General features: G+C 48.4%; 1 long non-coding RNA gene across 11 annotated transcripts in view; it reads right to left on the reverse strand.

Annotated features, from left to right (window-relative positions):
- The window catches only part of LOC112651554 (uncharacterized), a 45,761-nt gene extending 34,426 nt beyond the window's left edge, over positions 1–11,335 (reverse strand). For 2 of the 11 annotated variants that reach the window (XR_007410320.1, XR_007410319.1), the window contains exons 1-2: positions 6,016–6,398; positions 2,417–2,665 (exon numbers count right to left, since the gene is read on the reverse strand). This is a non-coding gene — a long non-coding RNA (uncharacterized LOC112651554). The other 9 variants (XR_004815474.2, XR_007410321.1, XR_003130877.3 and 6 more) reach the window with 9 other exon arrangements.
- Positions 11,336–18,278: the final 6,943 nt, after the last annotated feature.

Raw genomic sequence — 18,278 nt, forward strand, 5'->3', positions numbered from 1 at the left:
AACTGGACAGAGTCTTCCAGTGATCTGGTTCATTAAGGATCCTCCAGGCCCACCCTGTCCTTCTCTGACACCACCCCCAACGAAGCTCTGTGTCTCGTGGCAGCCTGTTGCCCACAGCTCACCCTCCCACCGTGTGTGCGTGTGTGTGTGTGTGTGTGTGTGTGTGTGTGTGTGTGTGTGTGTCTGGGCTGCCATTATTTCCAGCTCAGCTAGCTCCATTTGCAATCACTGTTTGGGGTCATTTAGTCAACACTCAATAAATCATTCATTGGCCTGTTCCTTGCTTCCTCATTCCAAAATACCTCCTGAGCAACTCACCTAAGCCAGGGTCTGTGCTGAGTCATAGAAATACCTTGGTGAACAAGACCCACACAGTTCCTGCCCTCCTGGAGCTTCCATTCTAGTCAGAGAGAGCAACTAGCCGCAAATGACTCCATTGCGTGCGTATTCCTCAGCATCTGTGCTGAAGCCTAATAAACAGAGGTACATGGTGTGGTGAGAACACAGCTGGCCAGTCCAGCTTCCCTGAGAACAGGGATGAAGCTGAGACCTGCAGGTGAGCAGGAGCCCGGCCAGAGTCAGTGGGGAGGGAAGTGCATTTGAGGCAGAGGGAATGGCATCCCCAATCGCGTGTATTGTGGGGACTGGTGGTGCTGGGGTCACCACAGTGGACAGGACATGATGGCAGCTCTCCAAAATGTTTTGGGGACTTTTGCCACTGGCTTTGTGGCCTCCTTTTCCATCTCCCTGCATGTGAAACAGAACTCTCTGAAGTCAGAGTGATGTAGACTCACCAGACCTGGGCTCCTAGGAGCTCATGATGTGTGCGAAAATGGGAAAACAACTTAATCTCTCCATGTCTCATTTTTCCCACTTGCCGAATGGGTGTGAAACAGCAACATACAAGGGTTTAACAAGGTAATCCACGTAAAGCTGTGATCACAATACGTGGCACTGCAGCAGTGTTTGGTTCACGGTAGCTTGTGCTGTTATTAATATCATTAGAGACTCCAGGGTGCCTGACCCTGGAGCTGTAGTCTCTTTATAGTCACATATAAAATTAACACAGAGCCAGGGAGGGTCTTCCAGCCTCTGGATTCCTGTTCACAAAAATCCAGGCAATGACTTGGTTGGAATGACATTCCTTGAATACATCAAGTATATTTTGGGAGTGGCCTTAACATTTGTTAGTAACACAGGCTGGAGGGTAAAGGACAGCTAAGACCCACCAAGGCTCCTTAGATGACAGATTGGTGTTGCTGGTTGACATCAGCCCACTCCCATCTCTGCGGTCTGCCCTAAAGCCAGACTCCCATCCAAAGGATTCCAACTATGCCGTCAGTAATGAGAACCCCACGGAGTCCTCTCTGGGCTGAGGAGTCACGGGGTTTGCCTTCCCAGAAAAGCACCTTTGCTTCAGTGGGAGTGTGCCTTTGGACTGATAAAGACTCACCCTGTCCCGTTATGGGTAGGAATATTGCAAGGGGGTGAAGCTATTTTTTGCCTCATGTTCTATCTCTCTCCGGCAGGCACAGTGACATTGCTTGGGATCAAATAGCCCCAGCCATAGAAGGTCACGGAGCTGAAGGGTAAAAGGCCTGGCTCCCAAAGGGCCAGCTTGGGGGTGGGCGGGATTATTCGCATCACCAGATGGGGGTCTCAGGACCTGTAGCTGTCCTCCCTTCCATCTGCTGGACCAGCCCCAACCTGCTGTCCACAGGACTCCTGTTGAACCTTTTCCCTGGACCCAGAGTCTGGTGGTGACTTTATTTTTAGCCTATGATTCCCCAAGAATGCGGGTGGGCCTCTCTGAAGCAGGGGGAGGGAGGAGGGAGGAGGAAGAGGAACTCCAGGGCCTGGAGGGCCAGGGAGGACACAGCCCAGCCCAGGCCCTGAACTCAGCGCTGTGACCGCCTCCTGTAGGGACAGGGCCAAGTCCTCTCCTTTCTTGCTCCAATCCATCTCAGGACCAGCTCAGCCCCATGTCCCTGTGTTCCCCTTTTCTTCTTTCCTGATGACCCTAGAGACTTTTTGTTGTTCCAGCTACCCCTGCGTTCTTGGTCCGTTGGGCTTCTCGTCCTCAACCACAGTTGGTATGGAACAGGACTCGTCAACAGCACCCCTTTCTTCCTGCCTCTAAAGAGATGTCCCTGGCCCGTCTCCTGGGCCTGCCTGGCACCAGAGTAGGTGCTTAATAAATATGAATAGACCGAAGGATACATCTCATTGCTCTTTCCCATAGGCAAAAGGCCTGAATAATGTAAGAACTAATAAGGGGAAGTCATAGTGGTTTAGAAACTTAAAAAACCCTTAAGTCATTGTCCCTGGTTGCTAGTTCCTGTCTCTTTTCTGAGAACTTCCCTGGAGCCCCTGGGCCTCAGCTTTGTCTGTGTGATCCACGGGGAAATGCACCTACCTCTTCTTTCTCTATTCAACCTTTGGTCTTCCGTTGACCCTTCTTTCCTGGATACCCAGGCCCTGCCCCATGGAGGGTCTGGCAAAAGGGAAACCATCTGGTTGAGCTGGCTCCAGCCTGACTCCGCCACATACTTGCCTATGACCTAGGGCAAGGTGCGCTGCCCCTGTAGGAAGTTGTTCAGCTGCCAGTGGGGTTGTTGGGATGACTGGGTGGTCTTGAAGTAAAACGGCTGGCACATAGTGGGTGCTGCAAAATTGGTGGTGGTTGTTTTATTATCATGAAGGAAATAGTGCAGAAAACCGAGCCTCCTTCTTTCATGCTATACCTGGTCATTCTTGTATTTATAGGAGGCTTTAATATTTTATAAAGCACTTTCACATCCATTAGCTCCTCTAATCCCCATACAACCCCCTCAGAAGGGCCGAGTCATTATTACATGATTGTTATTCCCATTATACAGATAAGGATGCCCATGCTCCAGAAAAACACAGATGGGTCTTGCTTGCCATTATGTTGTCAGTGCCTGGCATGGAGCAGGTGCTGAGAACAAAAGAAAGTAAAATGCTTTTGAAGGAATGGCCTCTACAGTGTAATCCCATGCAGGATGCCACTTACTGTTTCCTCCGCTATAGAGTAGAGATTGATGTTGTAGGATATACACAGGAAATTCAAATTCTAGAACTCATTTTCACAGTAAGCCTTGGTCTTTTAGACAGGCAGAAAGGGAGGGAGGCATGTGTACCAAGCCCTTTCCCCTTCTCCTAGAGAGACCAGTTGGTAGGTTCAGGAGAATAACTAGTGCCTCTAACAGGGACATAGTTAGAGCTCATTCCTAGAAGATCCCCAAACTAGATCCTCAATGTCCTCACATACTGGGACTTTGGTTTCTCCTGGTTTCCCCAGCCAGAAGCTGAGTTTTAGACGGGAGACAGGCCTATGTGTGGGTGGTCGTGGGGAACAAATCTCAGGGGAAATGGGAAGTCTTCTAGTGTAGAAATTACAATTTCCTCTAATACTGACACTGTGGGGAAAGCATTCTGCTGCGTTTGTAAGAGATGGGGTGGGATGGATGAAAATGAAAGGGGAAACCAAAATATGTACCATCCCTTTTTAGGTCAAAAATCATTTTATTAATTTAGGGACATAAAAATGTATGGTGTATAAGCTGATTTCACTGCAAATGGTCACAATCAGCATATTACATTTCAAAGTATAATCCTTGGGGATCCCTGAGTGGCTCAGCGGTTTAGCCCCTTGCCTTTGGCCCAGGGCGCGATCCTGGAGTCCCGGGATCGAGTCCCGGGATCGAGTCCCGTGTCGGGGTCCCTGCATGGAGCTTGCTTCTCCCTCTGCCTGTGTTTCTGCCTCTCTCTCTCTCTCTCTCGTTCTCTCTCTCTCTCTCTCTATCATAAATAAATAAATAAATAAATAAATAAATAAATAAATAAATAAATCCTTTTTAAAAAAGTATGATCCTTGCTGTCAGGCAATAATTATAAATCGGTGATTTACTTCTAATTCATCGACTTTTTTTTAAAAAAACAGAGCTATAGCTACTAAGTTTCTGGAAACCTCTTCAGCTTGCCTGCTGAGGAGAAGCAGAAGTCACCTGCACTTGACGTCAAGAAAGCCTCGAATGTTATGGAGCTTGGGGCTGATGAAGAGACACCATGCATCTTTTACAAAGGTTGCCAAGACTGTGTAGGAGGAAAGACTCCAACTCACTGATGACAACATTTGTCCCTTGAAAATTTTCTCATCATTGTGTGTGTTTTGTTTCCTAGTGAATGTAGTTCATGGGGGGGTGGGGGGGATGGCGTTCCTCAGAATAATTTACAGGGCTTTTAGGTTCTTGGAACTGAGCTCACTCTATCACAGAAAGGGAAAACCGGGGAACTGATTATTAAAGCTGACATGTATTGAGCACCTACTATGTGGGAGCTGGCCACTGTTCTAATGGCTTCACACTCATTCATTCATTTAATCCCAGTAACAGCCCCATAATATAGGTACTATCATTATCCCCATTTCACAGATGAGAAAACCAAAGTTTAAGGAAGCAAAATGACTCGTCTAAGGTCCCATGGCCACCAAGTGGCAGAACCAGGATTTGAACATAGGTCGAGAGCAAAGCGGTGGGTGGTTTGGTATGAAAATCAGTCAGGCTCCAGTCAGCCAGCATTTAGTCAAGTTACCTCCTCCAAGTGAAAGAGGGCAAACTCCCCCTCTCCAGCCCCATCGTCCCATGGAACCACTCAAAACCCTCCTCTTCCCAGATTCCACTACAACAGGAACACTTCTGTGACTTAGGTGGTTCATAAAAGCACACCAGTGCTCCTAAAATATGGCTTTAGATTCTGAACTCAGAACAAGTGTCAATTCTTTACATTTTCACTTTATTTATTTTGACTTTTTTTTTAGTCTAGTTATTTTTTAGCCATCTCTACACCCACTGTGGGGCTCAAACCCACAGCCCCGAGATCAAGAATTGCATGCTCTTCCAACTGAGCCAGTCAGGGGCCCCTGAATTTTCATTTCATTTTTTTATTTTTAAAGACTGTATTTATTGATTCAATATATAGAGAGAGAGCCAGAGAGCACAAGCAGGGGGAACAGCACAGGGAGGGGGAGAAGCAGATTCCCCACTGAGCAGGGAGCCTGAAGTGGGGCTCCATCCCAGGACCCGGGGATCATGGCCAGAGCTAAAAGTAGATGCTTAATCCACTGTGCCACTCAGGTGCCCCTAAGTTTTCATTTTATTTATTTATTTTTTTAAGTTTTCATTTTAAACGAATTCTTTCTTCCACCCCTTTTATAAATGATGAGGTCACTGGAGCAAGAAAAGACCAATTCCTAATCTGCTCCCAGCTCTGTATTACTCAGGATGCTCTAACTAGTCTTTGTGGGACCTAGTGAGGAAGCACACATTTCTGACCCTTCCCATTTACTCTGACACTTACTTAGGCAGTGCTGGGCCCTGAAAGGCACTGGGAACTCAGGTGAGAACAAGGCTCTGTCCTCTTCCAGCTGACCTCCTAGTGAGTGACGCTACTCAACCAGGAAACACCGAGAATTAAATTATGGAGACTAAGTGCTCGGAGGGAAATCCCATTTTTGGATCTGGCGACGCCCAGTGCCCAGTCCAGCTCCTGGCCACCAGGGCTTGGGGGGTGGGCAGGAGAACACCCACAAACCACCCACTGCCACCAAGACCGAAAGTGTGTAAGAGGAAGCCCCCAAGCCAGGGGGCACGGAGTGCTGAGTCTTGCAACAACGGCGATTCCCCAGCCGCAGAGGGACCGCTTCCCCTTGCTGACCCATGCCCAGGTCACCCTGCCCTCGGTGCCCGGGAGCTGTGCGGAGTTGACACTGGCGACCGCTTCACGTCCAAAACCTCCCTATGGCTTGGCTTGATTTTTGACATGACTTCGGGAGTGCAAAGTCTACCTTGGTAGTGTTTGGGCAACTTATCTTAAATATTTTATCTTCGGAGAGATTTGTTTTTCAAGAGCAAAATTTCTTCGAAGAACCAAAGAAGTCCCTGGAATAAAATGACACTAGTCTCCCCAGGGCTGGGCTTCTAATCCCACCTGTACCTGCACAGCCGTGACCCAGCAGGAGGATGGGGACGGGGACCGCCTTCGTCCCTCACTGGCTGTACCTCAAGAGTCCCGAAGCTGCTTTCTCGTCCACGATGCCAACCAGTCCTGACGACGACCGGCAGGAGGGCAGAGGCTGTTCCCCCCACTCTGGGGAGCAGAGCCGGTCATTTGCTGGGCAGCACTCGGGCACAGCTGAAGGACTCCAACCCTAGTGCTCTCTTGCCCATCACAGTTTCCCGACCTCCCGCCTGCCGAGTCCTGCCAGATGCCTATACCACCCAGACCATTAGCAGGATACTTTATAGGTGGCCCATCTTTTCCCTTTAGCTTAAATGCTTCTGCTTGAAAGCGAAACTTGGTTTCACTGCCCTAATTGGAAATCTGGTTTCACTTACCATAAATGGAAAGCAGCCATGAAAATAAAGGCAAGGAAATGCTCTCAAACCCCGGCTAGACGCGTCTCCCGCTGAAGGCTCTGCGCCTGAGGCCTGATCTCTCTTTGTAAAAAGGGAGAGTGGCAGCGGCAGAGGTGGTAAAGGCAGCCTAGTTCCCAGCGAGGCTTTCTCCTGGAAGGACTGAAGCAGAACTGAGAAAGTGAACTTTCTGGCTGTGAGAATCATGCCCCACCTCTCTTGGAGGCAGCAGCCCCTCAGGAGGGCTTATTTTGCTCTTGGGGAAGAAAACAAACAAACCTGTGGGTGCAGAGCAGAGGCCTCACCCTGGGCCACCCACAGGTCGGTTCCCCAGAGCCCCACCCCCGCAGCCCCCCATGTGTCTCAGAGGCCCTCCTTTGCAGGGCCTCTTGTCTCGGCCTCCTCAGCATGAGGTCCTGAGCTCCATTGCTGCCCACTTGGACCCTAGCACAGGGTCCCTCCTCTCACCCACCGGCTGCCTTCACAGGCGCCTACCCTTAGCTCCATGCAGTGCAGCAGCCCCTCCTGAGCACTCCCCCCGCTTCCCACTTGGCCCCCCTCTATCTAGCCTCCACACCCAGGTGCCTTCCAGAGCCCAGATCCAATCTGGATCCTGCCACTTCCGGGCTGTCCCCACACAGCCCTCAGGCTCCCGGCCCCCCGCCCCCCCAGACTCACTCCTCACTCCTTCCAGCTCCAGCCCTAGGGTCTCACCATGTTGGGCTGCCTCACTTTCTTACCAGGCTCTCCCTTGACTGCAGCAGCGTAAACAGTGTACGTGAAGCCGCTGCAGCCGCTCACTGTCACCCACTCATTCTTCCTGTCTCCGGGTAAATGCTACTGTCCCTGGGCAGTCTCTCCTCCTCTCCCTTGAGGTAGCACCCTGACCCCCACCCCGACCCCAGGCCTTGACAGCCCTGTGTTTCTCCCATCCCTCACACTGGGTTGGAATCGTCCGTGTCTGTTGCTGCAGGGCCCAGCGCGGGACCAGAACCGCGCGGAGCCTCAGAAGCGCCTGTGGATTGCGTGGAGGCTTATTGATTCCCTGCACACCAGTCCCCGCTCCCACTTTCCACCTGTCCCGCCCTCTGTCCTCCTCTAACTAAATTCTGTCTCTCCCTGCCTTGAGGTTCCAGATCGGTTCCCGCCTCTTCCGTGAAGTCATCCCTGATTGCTCCAGCCCAGCAGAGCTCCCTCCAGTTGAACCCCTACAACATCTGTGTCATGGTTGAATGAATGAATGGGACATGTTATAAATGGAACTGAGTGAGAAAACAATTTAAGACTCAAGCTCACTGTAATGGCTTCTGTGTTTCTAAGGGGGAAGCGTGGCCCCCAACAGTGGAAAAATAAATCTTTAAACTGTTTACTTCGGGCAGCCCGGGTGGCTCAGTGGTTTAGCACTGCCTTCAGCCCAGGGTGTGATCCTGGAGACCCAGGATTGAGTCCCACGTCGGGCTCCCTGCATGGAGCCTGCTTCTCCCTCTGCCTGTGTCTCTGCCTCCCTTTCTTTCTCTCTCTCTCTGTGTCTCTCATAAATAAATAAAATAAAAAAAAAATAAACTGATTACTTCTTTGGAGAGGCTGGTGGGAGAAGAAACAATAGGCTGAAATCGCACAGCTTTTCTTCTGTTTTTTCTTTGAAATAAAGGTGAGATCCTAAGAAAGACTCTTTCAAAAAAGTACTTGGCTTGGAGAGAATAAATACTAGCTGTACATGGTATAGAATCCAAAAGGCAGATGGTGTGTCCTTGGCACACCACGTTAATGAACCTTTGAATGTGCAAGGAGGTAGGTACAAGTGAGAGTGGGGAATCCCCTTGCCTCAAGTGATACGGTGAGGAAAACTGCACTCCTGGGGGAGCCCACAGGGGCAGAAAAGTGGACTCCAAGAGCAAAGGGGCAGAGCACTCAAATGGAGTTCCAAGGTCCTGAAGGTGGTGTCCGGAGAGGAGGTCTTAGGGCTTTGTGGTCCAAAGGCCTCCAGGCCCAGAGCTGGCCAGCATCTACATTACTGTTGCTTGCCTTACTGACCACACACACCAAGGCATCGGTATATGGGGCTGCGCTCAAACCTCTGGAGGGAGAGTTCTGGGGGCAAAACAAGGAAAGACAGCTTTAATTGCCTGGAACCAAAACAGCTGCAGAGGGGTACCTGGGTGGCTCAGTCGGTTAAGCATCTGCCTTCAGCTCAGGTCATGATCTCAGGGTCCTGGAATGGAGCCTCACATAGGCTCCCTGCTCAGTGGGGAGCCTGCTTCTCCTCTCCCTCTGCCCCTCTGCCCTTCCCCGCTGCTCTGGCTGGCTCTCTCTCAAACTTTCTCTATCTCTCAATAAATAATTTTTTTTTAAATATCTAAATAAATAAATAAATAAATAAAAAAGGCCAGCCTCAGAAAGAGCAGGAACCCAGGGCATGGGGACATAGGGAGAATAGAGGTCCCTGGGAGCTTGTGGAAACTCAGAGAGGGCATCACACTTCCCATAGAGGAGGGCTAGAACTCCAGCTAATTTGATTTAATCTCAAAAGACACAGGAAAGGGATGTCTGGTGGCTCAGTGGTTTGGTGCCTGCCTTCGGCCCAGAGCGTGATCCTGGGGTCCTGGGATCGAGTCCCACATCGGGCTCCCTGCATGGGGCCTGCCTCTCCCTCTGCCTGTGTCTCTGCCTCTCTCTCTCTCTGTATCTCTCATGAATAAATAAATAAAATATTTTTAAAAAAAGACACAGGAACTTAGTTAACATTAGGATTACAAGAAACCTTGCTTTATATTACCATCTTTTGTTTGTTTACCAACATTCTGCATTCTCGACTATAGGCTGTCTGAGGCCAGGGACTGGCTCTCATTTGTTCTGTTCCATCCCCCTCTCCCCACCAGCACTGAATCCATTTTTGTGGCAGCTTATGACAACATCACTCAGCAAGGATTGTGACTGCATAATTCATATCTACCCCCAGTACACACACACTCACACACTCACACACACACACACACACACACACACACAGACACATACACACTACGTGGAAACAGCCAGGAGAGGGCAGAGGCATCATCTGGGTTCCCAGGAGTCCCGGGCCCTCACCTGGCCCCCACTAACCCTATGTTGCTTGCAGCAACCTTGGGGGAAAGCCCTTGACTAACTCAGCTTTTGTTTCCCACACCCTTCAATCAACAACTCAAGGAACCAGAAAGCAATCTTTATGGCTGTCATTCTAGCTGGATTGTAGAAAGTACAAATAAGGCCGTTTCCAAATAATTCCCAAACTGTTCAGATATGAAGTTTGTAATGGGCAGAGACTGGCATTGGCCGGGGAGCAGGGCAAAGCAAGATTACAGGAGGCCTCTGTAACTGTTTACTGCAGCTATAGGCCTGGAACCAGCTCCAAGTCAAATACACATACAAAGAGGAGGCTCGAACTCCACCTCATGGGGCAGACCTGGCCGTCTTGCTGCCTCCACTGGAGAGATAAGGAAGCAAAGACAGAGAGGTTAATACAGTCATGTGAACATCAATAGGTTAGTCTGGAATTAACCCCATTATGCCAATACCTAATTCCTGACTTCTGCAAGTCTCCAAGTTAGCAAATTTCTGCCAACTTGAGGTTTTCATTACCTTATAGAAGAAAAAAATTCTCCAAAGGATGCCACCATTATTTGTTTTTTAAAGATTCTGTTTAGGGCGGCCCAGGTGGCTCAGCGGTTTAGTGCTGCTTGCAGCCTGGGGTGTGATCCTGGAGACAAGTCCCACATTGTGCTCCCTGCATGGAGCCTGCTTCTCCCTCTGCCTGTGTCTCTGCCTCTCTGTGTGTCTCTCATGAATAAATAAATAAATGAAAATTAAAAAAAGAATAAAGATTCTGTTTATTTGAGAGAGGGAGAGAGAAGAGCAGGGTGAGGGCAGAAAGAGGAGCAGGGTGAGAGCAGAGGGAGGAGCAGTCACCCCTCTGGACTCCCCAATGAGCAGGGAGCCCCAAGCCAGGCTCCATCCAGGGACTCTGGGATCATGACCTGAGCTGAAGGCACATACTCAACCAACTGAGCCACCCGGGCTCCCCTGATGCCACCATTATAACAGTGTGGGACTGTTGGGGCTTATGGTCAGACCAGGTACTCATCAGCTTGGTACTCTGGATTCTTGACATCATTCAGTTTAAATTCTTAGTTTTAATTATTTGAGTGAGCCAGAATGCTCATGGCAAGTACAGGTGCGGCATTTTGCTGAGCCCAAATTTAAATCTCAGCAACGGGGCCTGGTATCCTGGAAATATTAACAGCCAGTAAATGAGCCGAGCCTGCTGTCCAGCAGCTACATTTCAACATTGCTTTGTTGTTGTCACTTGCCAGGTATCCTGCAATTCTCAGGAGGTAATCCTCCCACCACCCAAAACAAACAAACAAACAAACAAACAAACAAACAAACAAACAAATCTTTGACTTTCTGTAAAATATGGTTCCTTGAAAAATAAGCCAATTTGTGCTGGTGATAGAAGGGAAGAGTAAGAGAAATATATAAGCTCATGCTGGTCCTTAAGCCAGGAAAGAGAAGTTGTGGATAAACTATTGAGTGGAAGATTGGATCAGGTGGGGCTCAGATCCTAACAGTGAGAAAGTTCACCTTCTTCTTTAAGTGGTAACTTTAAACAACAATTTACAAAACTATTTTAAGAAATCACCAGCAACCACACTGACAAGAAAAAACAACTCTTTGGTAAGCAAGAGAAGAAACTGGAGAGAATTGGAAAAGGCATTCGAAGCGTAACCCTTGATGGAATTGGGGAGTAATGCAAATACCTGAGCAAAGACCACCAAAGGTACAAAGGGCTTGCAAAGGTCTCCAGCTGTTAGTCTGCAGGAGATTGGAGGTCCCGCCGGGAGGTCTGGCCTCACCGGATCTACTGGCTCAGCCTTCACTCTTACCCCCGCTCCCAGCCCAGCTCAATGGAGATGTCATGGCGGCTTGCCATCTAGTGGCCAAGATGATTACTGCAGTAACTGCTTTGAGCTTTCTCTAGATTTCATTACACCTTCATTCTCTAAAGTTTTTTTTTAAGATTTTATTTATTCATGAGAGATACAGAGAGAGGCAGAGACACAGGCAAAGGGAGAAGCGGGCTCCACCAGGGAGCCTGAAGACTCCAGGATCACGCCCTGGGCCAAAGAGAGGCACTTAACTACTGAGCCACCCTGGAGTCCCAAGATTTTATGTTTTTAAGTATCTCTACACTCAACGTGGGGCTCGAACTCACAACGCTGAGATCAAGAGTTGCATGCTCTATCGACTGAGCCAGCTAGGAACCCACACCTTCATCCACTTATTTTTTCCTTTAATGCACCGTTGTGTGTCTGATGCTGAGGCCATGATAGACAACAATAGATATAGCCTTTCCTTCAGGAACCACATAGTCTAGTGGAGGGGAGATGACACATAAAATACAATATGAGGGTAAGATCATGAAATACCATAGGGAGCCAAGAGAACTGTCAAGGGGACATGTAAGCTAGATTTGGTGGTCAGAGAAGACTTCCCAGAGGAAATGCAACCAAATTTGGGACCTGAAGATGAGTAGAAGCTTGTTAAGCAAAGGAGAGGAAGGGAGAGACAGCCTTCCAGGAACAGGGAACAGTGTGCCTAAAGCTGGGTGTCAAGAGTACACGACCAGTTCATATAGGGCTTTAAGCTTTGTTAAGAACGTTGAATGTCACCACTAAGAGCAGTGAGAGCCATTTCTTTTGCGGGGGGAAATTAAGAAAGCCATAGAATTTGAATTTTCTCCAGGCTGTAGCTTATCTGTCTCTTTCTTAAAGCCCATAGCCTCACACCCACCCCTGAAGAGCAGCATGATGCTTTCTTTAATTTTTTGTTTTCCTCCGGAGCATGAGTTGCTCATCCCACACACCCTTGATCTTTCTCTTCCTTCTGTCAGCAAAGAAGTTGGTCTCACATTGTAATCATTCCTAAGCTAGGACAGAGCTTTAGCTCCAGCCAGAATAGGCCTGGCAATGCCAAACTTCTTTCTAGGGCCAAAGACCTTGATGGGGAGACGGTGGTTACTCTCAGGGTGAGGTCCTGGGTACCTCATGCATCAGCGTCCTCTGGGCCATTTGTTAAAGAGGTGCTCTCCAGATCCCATCCCAGGCCCGCACCGTCCTCTTTCAGGGTAGGGTGGCCCTGGGATGGGCACCGGTGTCCAGGTGACCCCACTGCCTCACTCAGATTAGAAGTACAGGTGCAGTGGTCAAGAGCGCAGCTCTGGGGTCAGTGCCCTCCATGGTTCAGTCCTGGTCTTGCCTCCACTTCATGTGGCTCAGCTGTTTGACCTTAGGTCACTTCCATCATCTCCCTAAGCCACTACTTCCTCTTCTTAAAGAGGAGAGTAACAGGATGCCTGGCTCGCTCAGTCAGAACAGCATGCAGCTCTGCATGCTCGATCTTGGGGTCATGAGTTTGAGCCCCATATTGAGTGTAGAAATTACTAAAAAAAAAAAAAACAAAAACTTAAAAAAAAAAGGAGAACAATAATCATAAAACCTACCCATTAGGGTTATCGAGAGGAGTAGTTGAGATTATGCGTGCAAGGCACTTGGCACAGAGTCTGGCATGCAGGAAATGCTTGAAGAACAAAAACCGTCCTGTCTTGGATCCCATTTCACTCACAAATGGGCGTGGGGGTGAAGGGCAGCAGGCCTGGGTAATCAGGGGCTGGGATCTAGCACTCAACACACCCCCAGGAGTGGGCTGGTGCCCAGGGAAAGTCAAGAGGCCTAGGCACACCAACCTGTTACCCAGAGAGGAGGGTGAGCCAGGGGCCAGAGGAGTCAACAACCTGGGGGCAGCTGGGGAAGCCTTGACAGAGGGTCCAAGCGCATGGCAGCCAGGGGGTAAGTGCAATTCTCCATTAAGTGTTCGGAGAACCTGGTAGGAATCTTGGCTCCGCCAACTTCAGGTAGCAGTCTCGATCCTTGCCACTACAAACCAGCCTAAGTGAAAAAAAGGATTTTTTGATTCATTCAACTGAAAAGCATGGAAGGTCAATGAATTCATTTTAAGTAATGTCATCAATCTGTCTCCAGTGCTCGGCTTGCCTCCTTTCTGTCTTAGCTTTGTTCTCAGGCACACATGCTCTGGTCATGGAGAAAAGTCAACCAGCAGCTCCCAGCGTCGCTGTGCAAGTGGCAACCCCAAGAGAGACACAGCATCTCTTCTATGGCAGCTCCAGCTCCGGCAAACATCCGGAGGCCTGCCTTGGATCACACGCACACCAGTGAACCAATCACTGTGACCAGAGCAATGGGATGTTCTGGTTGGCCAGGCCTGTATCATGTATCCAATCAGGTATCCAAACTACCTGGATTGAGCATAAGGAGTCCTCGGAGTAAAATAGGGGCCTTGGGCAGCCCCAGTGGCTCAGAGGTTTAGCGCACCCTTTAGCCCGGGCATGATCCTGGAGACCCAGGATCTAGTCCCACGTCGGGCTCCATGCATGGAGCTTGCTCCTCCCTCAGCCTGTGTTTCTGCCTCTCTCTCTCTCTCTCTCTCTCTCTGTGTCTCTCATGAATAAATGAAATCTTTAAAAAAAATAATAAAATAGGGGCCTTGATTCTGGAGGAAGGCATGAGGACAAGTACAAGAGTCCGTGTGAGACATCCCTGTCACCAGCTGTCCCTGGAGCCAAGCACCTGGGCACCTGAGCATCCTTGTCATGGTGCCACAGCCATCACAGGCTTGGTCCTTGGGCTGGGATTCTTGCAGCCCTGGAAGGCAGGTAGGAGGAGCCTCGCCTCTCAGAGTGGCTACACCACAGATGGTGCTTGCTGAAGACGCAATTCTAGGGAGCAGCAGGTGCAGCTGGTATGCACGAGTCCCCAGCTGGATTTCTCCAATGTCCTTCAAGAGAGGTGGTGAAGGACAACAATTGAGGGACCTTATCAGGAGGGGGAAGAGGAGAGATGCTAAAATGCCCCCAGCTCTCCAGAGGCTAGGACTCCTCAACCAGCATGCTAAAGACCCTGGGAAGCCACGGCCTTGGGCTAGGAGGGCATCAGGGATTATGCTCAGTTACTCTCCACTTTCCCCTCCCTTCTTCCTGGGCCACCTCCACCCCCACCCTAGAACCTTCTCAACTCTGCATTCCTCCTCTGAGCTTACGCCTTCACTCCAGATACACATCTCTGGGGCAATTGTATTCATTCGGTAACTAGATTATCACCTAGAATGGGCCCCACCCCATACCAGGAGCTATAGTGAATCCCCAGACAGGCCTAGCCCACAACCTCGCAGGGTGCACAGCTCTAAAAAGTGTGCATCCTTCATTTTTAATTGCACAAGTTATGCACGAAGTGATTCTCTTTGTAAAATGTTCCAACAATATATTTACTACTGAGGCCAATTGACTTTTCCCAGACAGGTCCTCCCTCAAAGTACCATCAGTTACTCATTTGGTGCATAGCTGTAAAATATGTCCTACATACGCACTTCCCAATATGTTCACATGCAGAAATGTATAGCTTTTGCTTGGTTGACAATTACAACAATAAATCCCAAAGAGTACACGGTGAAGACTCCCTTTTACTCCATCTCCCAGCTGCTCCATGCCCTCCCAGAACAGTCGCCGAAGTCACCAGCTTCCAGATAAGCTGGGAGAGAAGTCAGTAAAACTTGTCTGTGAAGGGCCGGATCATAAATACTTTAGGCTCTGTGGGCTTATGGTCTCTGTCACAACTAATCAACTCTGCCACTGTACCCGAGAATGCAGCCGTAGACAATACGTAAATGAATGAGTGTGGCTGTGTGCCAATAAAACTTTATTTAAAGCCGTGGAAATTGTGAATTTTATATCACCTTCACATGTGATGAAATACTTTTCTTCTTTTGGTTGCTTTTCAAACATTTAAGAATCTACATACCAGTCTTAGCTCGCTGGGGATGCTAAGACAGGAAGCAGGCTGGATTTGGCCCTTGGACTGTTGGATGCCAACCCTGGCCTCCTCACGTAAAAAACAAATATGCCCCAACATTCTTTGCCCTCTTTCTTATTTATGTGAGGAGACCACACTATACACATTGTCTTATACCTTAATGTTCTCATTTTGTGCTATGTCCTAGAGATCATGTCATACAGTGCTCCATGCAGAACTTATCCACTTTTGCCTTTGGCATATTACATTTTATTCCATGATAATGTATTTAGCACAGTTTCCTTAGCCAATCACTTGTTCATGTGTGTGTGAGAGTGTGTGTGTGTGTGCGTTTTGAGCTCTATTGAGATCTAATTCACATACCATACAACTTATCCATTTTTAAGTATACAATTAAATAGCCTTTAGGGACACCTGGGTGGCTCAGCCAGCTGAGCATCTGCCTTCAGCTCAGGTCATGATCCCCCAGTCCTGGGATCCAGCGCCAAGTCAGGCTCTCTGCTCAGTGGGGAGCCTGTTTCTCCCTCTCCCTTTACTTGTTGCTCTGCCTACTTCTGCTCACTCGTGTTCTCTGTGTGTGTGTGTGTGTGTGTGTGTCAAATAAATGAATAAAATCTTTTTTAAAAGGTGGGGGGGCAGCCCCGGTGTGCCGCCTTCAGCCTGGGGTGTGATCCTGGAGACCTGGGATTGAGTCCCATGTCAGGCTCCCTGCATGGAGCCTGCTTCTCCCTCTGCCTGTGTCTCTGCCTCTCTCTCTCTCTGTCTCTCATGAATAAATAAATAAAATCTTTAAAAATATATTAAAAAATAAAAAAAAATTTAAAAAGGGGTATCTGCAGAGCTGTGACATGGCAACACGGTCGATTTTAGAGCACTGCCATTACTTTGGGAGAAACCCCTCACTCCTTAGCGATCATCCCCATCCCTCATAACTCCCCTGAGCTATAGGCAACTACTAATCTATTCTCTGTCTCTCTGCCTATTTTGGATATTTATAGAGAACCATACAATCTGTGGTCTCTGTGAAAAGCCTGTTTCACTCAGCATGAAGTTTTCCAGGTTCATCTCTGCCCTAAGCAGGTGTCAGGACTTCATCGCTTCTTACTGCAGAGTGCCATTCTACTGTATGGCTCATGTATCCATCAGCTCATGGACATTTGGGTGGTTTCCACTTTTTTGACTATTGTGAATAATGCTGCTAAGAACATCTGTGCACGGGCTGTTGTGTGAACACATCGTTCCATTCCTCTTGGTTATATATCTAGGAGTGGAATCGCTGGGTCTTATGGCAACTCTATGTTTAACCATTGGAGGAAGTGTCAGTATGTTTTCCAAAGTGGTCGCGCCATTTATATTCCCAGGGTCAATGTATGAGGGTTCTAATTTCTCCATAGCCTTGCTAACATTTGTCATTATCTGTTTTTCCCCCCCCCATTATGGTTGTAAAGCAGGATCTCATTGTGGGGCATATGTGTTTTTAGCCAAATATATTGTTCTAAAAAATTCATTTCTAGATCTTGGACTTTTCCCCATGTGATTACATACAGATCCTTGTGCTTTTTAAATGCTACATAGTATTGCTAAGCACAGCTGGAGTCCTGTTCAGCCATTCCCTTTGATGGCTAACTGGGCTGTTTTTAACTTTTTACCATTACAAACAACAAAGCAATGAAGATTCTTGTTGTGCACAGAGGACACATTTCTTGAGGACAGTCTTAGAAGTAAAATTGTTGGGGCACCTCGGTGGCTTAGTCGATTGAGCGTCTGCCTTGGGCTTAGGTCATGATCCCAGGGTCCTGGGATTGAGATCTGCATACTGGGATCAAGCCTCATGTTGGGCTCCCTGTTCAGCAAGGAGTCTGCTTCTCTGTCTGCCCCTCCCCTTGCTCATGCTCTCTTTCTCTCTCTCAAATAAATAAATAAATGAATAAATAAATAAATAAATAAATAAAATCTTTTAAAGAAAAGAAGCCAAATTGCTGGATTAAGGGCTATACACATTTAAAATTCTTGAAGATTTTATGAATTACCCTCTGCAAAAGCTCCACCAATTTACACTCCACCAATGGTGTATGAGAATATTCATTTCACTACCGCATGCCAGCCCTGGATTTTAGCCCTTTCATTGGTGCCAAAAGCCTTTTCCTTACATTTGCAGTTCCTTCATCAGTGTCAAGTTGACTAGGCGCCTTATCCTAACACATGGCTGTTCTCTTTGGTGCTAGGGGCCACCCCTTTTGTCTCTGTGTCTTCCATGCTGCCCAGCATGGAGCTGAGAGCAGCAGCGGGTGATAAATGCGAGTTAGGCACTGTGGTTTTTACATGACTAAAGTGTGTTCTTTTTTTTTTTTTTTTTTTAAAGATTTTATTTATTTATTTGAGAGAGACAGAGATGGAGACAGAGATAGCAACAGAGAGCACGAGCAGGGGGTGGCAAAGTGAGAAGCGGGTTCCCCATTGAGCGGGTGGCCCAATGTAGGACTGGATCCCAGGACCCCGGGATCATGACCTGAGCTGAAGGCAGAAACTGTTTTTTTTTTTTAAGATTTATTTATTTGTTCATGAGAGACACACAGAGAGAGGCAGAGACACAGGCAGAGGAAGAAGCAGGGTCTCTGCAGGGAGCCCGATGCGGGACTCCATCCCAGATCCAGGAACGCAGTCTGAGCCGAAGGCAGATGCTTAACCTACTGAGTTACCCAGGGGCCCCTAAGGTGTGTTCTGAGATCCACAGAATTCACAGTGTCTCAGTTCTTCAAGATCTCACTGTGCATGCTGAGCTTCTCTCAGAGCTGTGTTGTCCTCCAGGCCTTAAAGAAATCAGAAGTCCTGGGCTGGTCTAGGGAGAAATTCTTTAGTAACCAGCAGAATGACTTGAACACCTGGCCAGCTTGGAGCACAGGAGTGTGTTTCAAAATAGGTC

This window comes from Canis lupus, chromosome 4 (assembly GCF_003254725.2).
Source record: "Canis lupus dingo isolate Sandy chromosome 4, ASM325472v2, whole genome shotgun sequence".
Taxonomy (NCBI): domain Eukaryota; kingdom Metazoa; phylum Chordata; class Mammalia; order Carnivora; family Canidae; genus Canis; species Canis lupus.